Here is a 10,195-nt window from a genome sequence, read left to right on the forward strand (position 1 = left end):
CTTTCTCCTTAATGGTTATAGAGGGAAAAGGAGAAGTAGGATATAGCCATCTTAGACTCCGTGCCTACCTGTCCGTCGTTGTCTCGGTCTATGACTGAGTCAGGGGGAGGCACTGGGCTGTTGTAAGAGATACAATTTAACTGGTTGTGTCATTTCAGCAACAACCAATCGGCGTTCAGCAAATACGAGACTGCAGCCTCCCGATGAAAGATCGAGGCATGCTATCAATCTAAAAACAATACCACAATCAGTTGTTGTATTTTCGTATGTAGGCCTAGACAGTGCGCCAAACATTGGCTAAAGTGCAGCCAGCCAAAATTACCTTCACCGAGACATGCTCTGACTCGCGTAGTCTCGCGAGAAGGTGGATCAAACTACAGGATGATGTCAATCGCCCAATGCGTGTAGTTCAAGAAGCATTAAACGCAGATGATCATCCATTGCGAATATTAACGCACGTTAGCCCGGGTGTAATCAGCCGAGGTTGTCCGTACCAGGACGCTGTATGGCTCGCGTAATCTCGCGAGAGGGTGTATTGAACTACCAAAAGATGTCATTCGCCCGGTGTGTGTAGTTCGAGCAGCATTTCGCGTTATGGATGTTCTTTCAGGGCTAATATTGTCACACAGTCGTCAATGTTTCATATTCAGGCCCAAACCAATAAACCACCACACACTATTTGATTGAGGTGCAGCTAGCTAAGATAATTTCCGGAGCACTGCTAATATAGTCTAGTGTAGAGGAGAAGATTTAAAGATTTATAAGTCGTATGATAACAGAATAACGGGATGTATGTCTACGTACTCGCATACTGAGGTAGTGAAGGCTCGAGATAGTCAGTAGAATCCCTATTAGCGTATTCAACATCAAATAGTGGTATGATGCCAAATCCTTTGTGCAGTCTTATTCTTAGCACAATATCTATTCAAAGGTGGACAAGCGAGGCATGCAGTGAGGGAGGGAAAACTTCCTTCCTCCACTTATGCAATCGCATTCTAGCAAGAGTAGTGTGCTTAAACTTCAGAGCATTAGGGGTCCATTAGTAGTGTATTCATGATAAATTGAACCACGGAATGTCATCATTTAGCCCATGCCTGTCTGTGCATTGTTTAAAAACCCATTTTTGTTCTTTTAAAAACAAAAATTTGGATATGTCCTTAATGTGTGAGGGAATGAATGGTTTTTCAAGAACAGTCCGCGTGAAATCCATTTCTCTGTGGTTGTGTTGTATGAAATGTTTAGTCAGTTTCGAGACATCTTTTTTGCACTGAAAGGTGCTCTTGTGTTCTTGCATCCTCACTCGTACCTTGCTGGTGGTCATGCCGATGTAACATTCATTGCATGGGCATGTTAATAGGTCCCAGTTGCTCCCTTGCCCTTTAGTGGATGCTGAGCCACATTCAATAACCTCTGTCCCAACATTAACCTTCACTGAGGTAGACTCAAAAAATAAACATGAGCAGAATCAGAAGTGTCATAATGTGAAATACCACAGAAAACTAGGAGTGATGCAAACTGAAGTTCCATGACAAGAAGCGACTCAATTGATTAAAAAATATATGTTTTCTCCCGATGATGCTGACTCGATTCGCAAAATCGGTGTGGCGTGAGGCATTTCAATTGCCAGATAGGTATTAAAGGTGAACTATATAATAAAGACAATAATAAATCAGCAAAACAAAATCCGAATCCATCACTAGGGTGAACTTGGATTTGTATACTTTGCAGAACATAAATCAAAGATGCTGGCATATAATGAAAGTGATATGTACAACAAGAGGTCCAACTGACCTATGATTTCCAGAGAAAGACAAGAAGCTAAAGAGACATCCAATAGATATAAATTAAACAATGCCCAAATAATTTGGTTCAAAAAAGGGATTGGAAATGTAATTAAATGTTTACAGTATTCAAAAGGTATGCTTCAAGGTGAAAACGTGAATAAAGTGCTCAAGGTAGTGCTCGTGATGTGATGGGGAAGTGACAATTGAAATGTAAGTAATTACAATATTTATAAGAATGCGAACGACCTGTCTAACAGTACAGCCGATATCAAACTAACAAAGCCCAATTGATGGGATGTTAATTCTGTTCACCGCTGCTGGGCTGTATAACGAGTGCAGGTCAAATCAAATATGAAAGTCGACGTTTCGACCCCAGAACTTGGAGAGGGTATTGCATTCCTATCAACGGGTCTTCCTCGGGATGAAAATCAGAGCAACCTTAATCTAGGCCTGCCAGTGGGGGAGTGGAGAAGTTCAAGTTAGAGCCAAGGGCTCCAAGTCCAGAAAGAATGATTCTCACCGCACATACAGAGAAGGGCGGAGATTTGTCAAGAGTCTGACAAAAGGATGATGAATCTTTGTATGTGCAAGAGCATGAGGCTGTGAGTCAATCACGATAGGGTTCCATTTCTAGTCAGCACAGTAATGCCAAATGAATTAGCATGTTTCCTTCCTACAAGGGATTAATCACCACGGGCTCCTGGCATTCCTTGTCGGAAGGATTCCTTCGGCATTACCGTCCTGACTAGAAATTGAACAGGATCATGATTGACCCTCATGCTCTTGCACATACAAAGATTCATCATCCTTCTGTGAGACTCTTGGCAAATCTCCGCCCTTCTCTGGATGTGCGTTGTCATACCATCCACAATGCAACATCGAGGTCGGTGTGCTGCTTATTCATTTATTGTACTGCACGCAGCATTATCATAGCGATATATTCAGGTTCCATGCTATCGAGAAGTATTATTCCTGTGTATAGCAGCAAACCTCGCAATACTAGTTATGTCATTAGGTTCCCTGCAGAGCTTCCTGAAATAGCAAAAGCTTTATTATGATTTGAAATGCACCCTGAGGGATTCTTTGAATTTTGGGGCCAAAATCTGTATCCGGATGGAAATTCACCTGTGTTACCGGCAATTACGAATTTCAGTGCTCAGAATGGGAAATATCAAGTTTTTTTGCATGGTTATCCATGATTCTAGGAACTCTTCCTCAACCATTTAATACGTGCCTGAACACGTGGGAGTGGACTAGGGCTGGGCGTAGTGCCACTACGCACACTACGCGTAGTGAAAAAAAAAAAAAATGTGGAAAACGGGGGCGCGTCCTGGGGGTCCGTGTGCCCTGGACAGGGGTCCCTCGTGCCTGGGCAGACTCCCTGATCTCCCCGGCCTGGTTGGAGCCCGGGAGCCCTGCAGCCACGGAGCCCTGCAGCCCTGCAGCCCGAGCCCTGCAGTCCCCGAGCCCTGGAGCCCCGGAGCCCCAGAGCCCCGGAGCCCCGGAGCCCTGCAGCCCGAGCCCTGCAGTCCCCGAGCCCTGGAGCCCCGGAGCCCCGGAGCCCCAGAGCCCTGCAGCCCTGCAGCCCCGGAGCCCTGCAGTCCCGGAGCCCCGCATGCCCGAAGCCCTGCAAGGGCAGGCTGGAGCCCCCCGCAGAGGCTCGGAGCCGGCAGATTGGCGTCATTTCGGTCCCGGCCATCTGGTCGCCCCTCTCGCCTCGGCCATCTGGTCGCGACTAATGCTTTCCTATAGGGCGACCAGATGGCCGGGCTTCCCTGGAAGTCCCGATGAGGTGCCATTTGCCTCCCGGATCCCAGGCAGGGCTCCAGGAGGTAGGGCACGTTTGCGCCCTGGGTCCCCTCTGTCACCTTTAGTGCACAGATTACAAGAAAGGGGGGTAATTTTCCTCCGGATTACTAGGGACAATGGTATGCCCGGACACCCTCCCAGGATAGCGGTGCACTGCCAGGGACCAGATGGGCTGTGTTCCCGGGCAACACCTCCCAGGCGTCCGGGGCTCCCTCCTCCGGCCCGCGGCGTGGGAAAGTACCCCGGAAGGGCTCCATGGGTCCTGGGCCCTGCAACCCCGGAGCCCTGCAGCCCCCGAGCCCTGGAGTCCTGCAGCCCCCGAGCCCCGAGCCCCGAGCCCTGGTTCCCTGGTTCCCTGGAGCCCTGGAGCCCTGGAGCCCTGGAGCCCTGGAGCCCTGCAGCCCCCGGAGCCCTCCCGCGGAGGCTCGGGGCAGGCAGATTGGCATCATTTTGGTCCCCCCTCTCCCCTCGGCCATCTGGTCGTCCGCCATGCTTTCCTACGGGGCAACCAGATGGCCGGGCTTCCCTGGAAGTCCCGATGAGGTGCCATTCGCCTCCCAGATCCCAGCCAGGGCTCCAGGAGGTCGGGCACGTTCGCGCCTAGGGTCCCTCGAGCCTTGCGGTGCGCACTTGTTCCCAGAAAGAGGGGTAGCCTTCCTCCGGATTACTAGGGACAAGGTACTCTGTGACCCCTCTTGGGCTGGCGGATCCCTGCCGGGGACCAGATGGGCTGTGTTCCCGGGCAACACCTCCCAGGCGTCCAGGGCTCCCTCCTCCGGCCAGCGGCGTGGGAAAGTACCCGGGAAGGGCTCCATGGGTACTGGGCCCAGCAACCCTGCAACCCCGGAGCCCCGCAGCTCCCGAGCCCTGAAGTCCTGGTGCCCTGGAGCCCTGGAGCCCTGGAGCCCTGCAGCCCTGCAGCCCTGGAGCCCTGCAGCCCTGGAGCCCTGGAGCCCTGGAGCCCTGGAGCCCTGGAGCCCTGGAGCCCTGGAGCCCTGGAGCCCTGGAGCCCTGGAGCCCTGCAGCCCTGGAAGGGCAGACGGGAACCCTCCCGCGGAGGCTCGGGGCAGGCAGGCAGACTGGTGTCATTTCGGTCCCGGTCATCTGGTTGCCCCTCTCCCCTCGGCCCTCGGCCATCTGGTCGTCCGCCATGCTTTCCTACGGGGCAACCAGATGGCCGGGCTTCCCTGGAAGTCCCGATGAGGTGCCATTCGCCTCCCAGATCCCAGCCAGGGCTCCAGGAGGTCGGGCACGTTCGCGCCTAGGGTCCCTCGAGCCTTGCGGTGCGCACTTGTTCCCAGAAAGAGGGGTAGCCTTCCTCCGGATTACTAGGGACAAGGTACTCTGTGACCCCTCTTGGGCTGGCGGATCCCTGCCGGGGACCAGATGGGCTGTGTTCCCGGGCAACACCTCCCAGGCGTCCAGGGCTCCCTCCTCCGGCCAGCGGCGTGGGAAAGTACCCGGGAAGGGCTCCATGGGTACTGGGCCCAGCAACCCTGCAACCCCGGAGCCCCGCAGCTCCCGAGCCCTGAAGTCCTGGTGCCCTGCAGCCCTGGAGCCCTGGAGCCCTGCAGCCCTGGAGCCCTGGAGCCCTGCAGCCCTGGAGCCCTGGAGCCCTGGAGCCCTGGAGCCCTGGAGCCCTGGTGCCCTGCAGCCCTGGAAGGGCAGACGGGAACCCTCCCGCGGAGGCTCGGGGCAGGCAGGCAGACTGGTGTCATTTCGGTCCCGGTCATCTGGTTGCCCCTCTCGCCTCGGCCATCTGGTCTCGCCCAATGCTTTCCTATGGGGCGACCAGATGGACGGGTTCCCCTGGAAGTCCCGATGAGGTGCCTTTCGCCTCCCAGATCCCAGCCAGGGCTCCAGGAGGTCGGGCACGTTCGCGCCTAGGGTCCCCCGAGCCTTGCGGTGCGCACGTGTTCCCAGAAAGAGGAGTAGCCTTCCTCCGGATTACTAGGGACAAGGTCCTCTGGGACCCTTGTCGGGCTAGCGGTCATCAGCCGGCAGATAGGCGGGCCAGGATGCCGCCCCAGACCTGGGTCCGTCCCTGGGACTGCAGCGTGGCCCGGGTGCCTGGGACGGGGTGCAGAGGGCCCGGGGAAGGCTTCCCCTGCGCCCCGGGCCCTGGGAGCCACAGCTGGGTCCAGTGGCCGCGCCGGGCCCCTGGTCGGGTGCTAGGGCCCTTGGCCCTGTCCCCCGGCCTGCCACACTGCCAAAAGCCCGGGACGGGGTTCCGTGGTGCCCGGGGAGCCTCCCCGTGCTTGACCGGGTTCAGGAGCTCCGTCCGGGGCCCTTGAGGGCCCCGGGGACTGTGGCCTCCCCACCCGGGGCTCTGTCCTGGGTCCTGCCGCGCGGCAGGGTGCCCGGGACGGTGTCCGGCAGGCCCGGGGAAGGCTTCCCCTGCGCCTCCAGGCCTGGGAGCCCCGGCTGGATCCAAGGGCCACGGCGGGCCCCGAGTCGGGTGCTCGGGCCCTGGGCCCTGTCCCCCGGCCTGCTGCACTGCCAAGGGCCCGGGCCCGGGTCGGGGTTCCGTTGTGCCCAGGCAGGCCTCCCCTGCTTGTCAAAGTGCCTGGGGGCCCGGGTGGGAGGGCCTGTCGGGGCCCCTGGGAGCCTCCATGGCTGGGGCCCAGCTGGGGCCCTGGGCCTCCGGTCGGCCATGCCGCGGAGCACGCTGACTCCTTCGTTGGGGCACAGGGTGTCCTCTTTCGTGCCCGGCCATCGGATCCCCTCGGCCATCTGGTCGCCTGCTATGCTTTCCTATAGGGCGACCAGATGACCGAACTTCCCTGGAAGTCCCGATGAGGTGCCATTCGCCTCCCGGATCCCAGGGCTCCAGGAGGTCGGGCTCGTTTGTGCCTTGGGTCCCCTATGTCCCCTCGGGTGCACGGATTAAAAGAAAGGGGGGTAATGTTCCTCCGGATTACTAGGGAGAGGGTCAGTCAGCCCTCCAGAGATTCTGAATCAGGGGAAGGCAGCCCTGGGGCCTGCCCGCTGGGGCCCCCAGGGTCCTGGGGACACTCCTGCCTTTCAGCCCCTTGCCGATGGTCCTTTTCCTCCGAGTTTGAGGGGGATGGTGTCCCGGGGTCCGCCTGCCAGTGGCCCCCAGGGGCCCGGGGACGCTCCTGCCTCTCAGCCCCTTGCTGATGGTCCTTTTTCTCCGAGTTTGATCAGGCACAGACCTCCGAGTTTGATCAGGCACAGACCTCCATGAGGTCGGGCCATGCTGAGAGGGGGAAGGCGTCCCGGGGCCCGCCCGCCAGGGGCCCCCAGGGGCCCGGGGACGCTTCTGCCTCTCAGCCCCTTGCCGATGGTTGTTTTTCTCCGAGTTCGATGGTCGTTTTTCTCAGAGTTTGATCAGGCAGACTTCCATAAGGTCTGGCCATGCTGAGAGGGGGAAGGCATCCCGGGGCCTGACCGCCAGGGGCCCCCAGGGGCCTGGGGATGCTCCTGCCTCTCAGCCCCTTGCTGATGGTCCTTTTTTCTCCGAGTTTGATCAGGCACAGACCTCCGAGTTTGATCAGGCACAGACCTCCGTGAGGTCCGGCCATGCTGAGAGGGGGAAGGCATCCCGGGGCCCGCCCGCCAGGGGCCCCCAGGGGCCCGGGGGGCGCTTCTGCCTCTCGGCCCCTTGCCGATGGTTGTTTTTCTCCGAGTTCGATGGTCGTTTTTCTCCGAGTTTGATCAGGCAGACTTCCATAAGGTCTGGCCATGCTGAGAGGGGGAAGGCATCCCGGGGCCCGACCGCCAGGGTCCCCCAGGGGCCCGGGGACGCTTCTGCCTCTCGGCCCCTTGCCGATGGTTGTTTTTCTCCGAGTTTGATGGTCATTTTTCTCTGAGTTTGATCAGGCAGACTTCCATAAGGTCTGGCCATGCTGAGAGGGGGAAGGCATCCCGGGGCCCGACCGCCAGGGGCCCCCAGGGGCCCGGGGATGCTCCTGCCTCTCAGCCCCTTGCTGATGGTCCTTTTTCTCCGAGTTTGATTAGGCACAGACCTCCGAGTTTGATCAGGCACAGACCTCCGTGAGGTCCGGCCATGCTGAGAGGGGGAAGGCGTCCCGGGGCCCGCCCGCCAGGGGCCCCCAGGGGCCCGGGGATGCTCCTGCCTCTCAGCCCCTTGCTGATGGTCCTTTTTCTCCGAGTTTGATCAGGCACAGACCTCCGTGAGGTCCGGCCATGCTGAGAGGGGGAAGGTGTCCCTGGGCCCGCCCGCCAGGGGCCCCCAGGGGCCCGGGGATGCTCCTGCCTCTCAGCCCCTTGCTGATGGTCCTTTTTCTCCGAGTTTGATCAGGCACAGACCTCCGTGAGGTCCGGCCATGCTGAGAGGGGGAAGGTGTCCCTGGGCCCGCCCGCCAGGGGCCCCCAGGGGCCCGGGGACGCTTCTGCCTCTCGGCCCCTTGCCGATGGTTGTTTTTCTCCGAGTTCGATGGTCGTTTTTCTCCGAGTTTGATCAGGCAGACTTCCATAAGGTCTGGCCATGCTGAGAGGGGGAAGGCATCCCAGGGCCCGACCGCCAGGGGCCCCCAGGGGCCTGGGGATGCTCCTGCCTCTCAGCCCCTTGCTGATGGTCCTTTTTCTCCGAGTTTGATCAGGCGCAGACCTCCGAGTTTGATCAGGCACAGACCTCCGTGAGGTCCGGCCATGCTGAGAGGGGGAAGGCGTCCCGGGGCCCGCCCGCCAGGGGCCCCCAGGGGCCCGGGGACGCTTCTGCCTCTCGGCCCCTTGCAGATGGTTGTTTTTCTCCGAGTTCGATGGTCGTTTTTCTACGAGTTTGATCAGGCAGACTTCTAAAGGTCTGGCCATGCTGAGAGGGGGAAGGCATCCCGGGGCCCGACCGCCAGGGGCCCCCAGGGGCCCGGGGATGCTCCTGCCTCTCAGCCCCTTTGCTTATGGTCCTTTTTCTCCGAGTTTGATCAGGCACAGACCTCCGTGAGGTCCGGCCATGCTGAGAGGGGGAAGGCATCCCGGGGCCCGACCGCCAGGGGCCCCCAGGGGCCCGGGGATGCTCCTGCCTCTCAGCCCCTTTTCTGATGGTCCTTTTTCTCCGAGTTTGATCAGGCACAGACCTCCGTGAGGTCCGGCCATGCTGAGAGGGGGAAGGCGTCCTGGGGCCCCGGCCGCCAGGGGCCCCCAGGGGCCCGGGGACGCTTCTGCCTCTCGGGCCCTTGCCGATGGTTGTTTTTCTCTGGATTACTAGGGGAAAGGGTATGCCCAGATACCCTCCCAGGGCTGCGGTCCCCTGCCGGGGACCAGATGGGCTGTGGCCTGGAGCCCTGCGTGGGCAGGCAGGAGCCCGACCGCAAGGGAAGGCCTCGGGACGGGCAGATGGGGAGTCCTTTCGGTCCCGGGCATCTGGTCGACCCTCTCCCCTCGGCCATCTGGTCGCCCGCAATGCTTTCCCTGGAAGTCCCGATGAGGTGCCATTCGCCCCCCGGATCCCAGCCAGGGCTCCAGGAAGTCGGGCACGTTCGCGCCTAGGGTCCCCTGAGCCTCGCGGTGCGCACTTGTTCCCAGAAAGAGGGGTAGCCTTCCTCCGGATTACTATGGACAAGGTCCTCTGGGACCCCTCACGGCCTAGCGGTAAGCTGGCAGCTGGACGGGCCAGGATGCTGCCCTGGCCCCGGTCCGTCCCTGGGCCTGCCGCGTGGCAGGAAGCCCTGGATGTGGTGGGGGAGGGCCCAGGGAGGCGTCCCCTGCACCTCCGGGCTCCCGGCTGGGGCCAGGGGCCCCGGCTCTGGGCCCCGTCCCCCGGGCTCCCCCTTGCCTGAGGACCCCGGGGAGGGCGGCCTCCCCACCCCGGGCTCCGTCCTGGGTCCTGCCGCGGGGCAGGGTGCCCGGGACGGGGTCCGGCGGGCCCGGGGAGGCTCCCCCTGCGCCTCCAGGCTTGGGAGCCCCGGCTGGGTCCAGGGGCCGGTCCGGGCCCCGGGTCGGGTGCCCCGGCTCTGGGCCCAGTGTCCCCCCGGCCTGACGCACTGCCAAAGGACCGGGAAGGGGTTCCGTGGAGCCCAGGGAGCCTCCCCTTGCCTGGCTGGGTTCAGGAGAACCATCCGGGGCCCCTGCAGGGGCCCCGGGGAGGGCGGCCTCCCCACCCCGGGCTCCGTCCTGGGTCCTGCCGCGGGGCAGGGTGCCCGGGGAGGCTCCCCCTGCGACCTCTGGGCTCGGGAGCCCCGGCTGGGTCCAGTCCGGGCCCCGGGTCGAGGTGCCCCGGCCCTGGGGCCTGTCTCCCAGCCTGCCGCACTGCCCAAGGCCTGGGGAGCCTCCCTTGCTCGGCTGGGTTCAGGAGCCCCGTCCGGGCATCTGGTCGTCTGGTCCCCCTCGGCCATCTGGTCGCCCGGGCCCCCTCGGGCATCTGGTCGCCCGGGCCCCCTCGGGCATCTGGTCGCCCAGCCCCCCTCGGGCATCTGGTCGCCCGGATCCCCTCGGCCATCTGGTCGCCCTGATCGCTTCGGCCATCTGGTCCCCCGCAATGCTTTCCAATGGGGCGACCAGATGGCCGGACTTCCCTGGAAGTCCCTATGAGGTGCCATTTGCCTCCTGGATCCCAGCGAGGGCTCCAGGAGGTCGGGTACTTTCGCGCCATGGGTCCCCTCTGTCACCTCGTGTGCACG

Source organism: Lissotriton helveticus, chromosome 9 (assembly GCF_964261635.1).
Source record: "Lissotriton helveticus chromosome 9, aLisHel1.1, whole genome shotgun sequence".
Taxonomy (NCBI): Eukaryota; Metazoa; Chordata; class Amphibia; order Caudata; family Salamandridae; genus Lissotriton; species Lissotriton helveticus.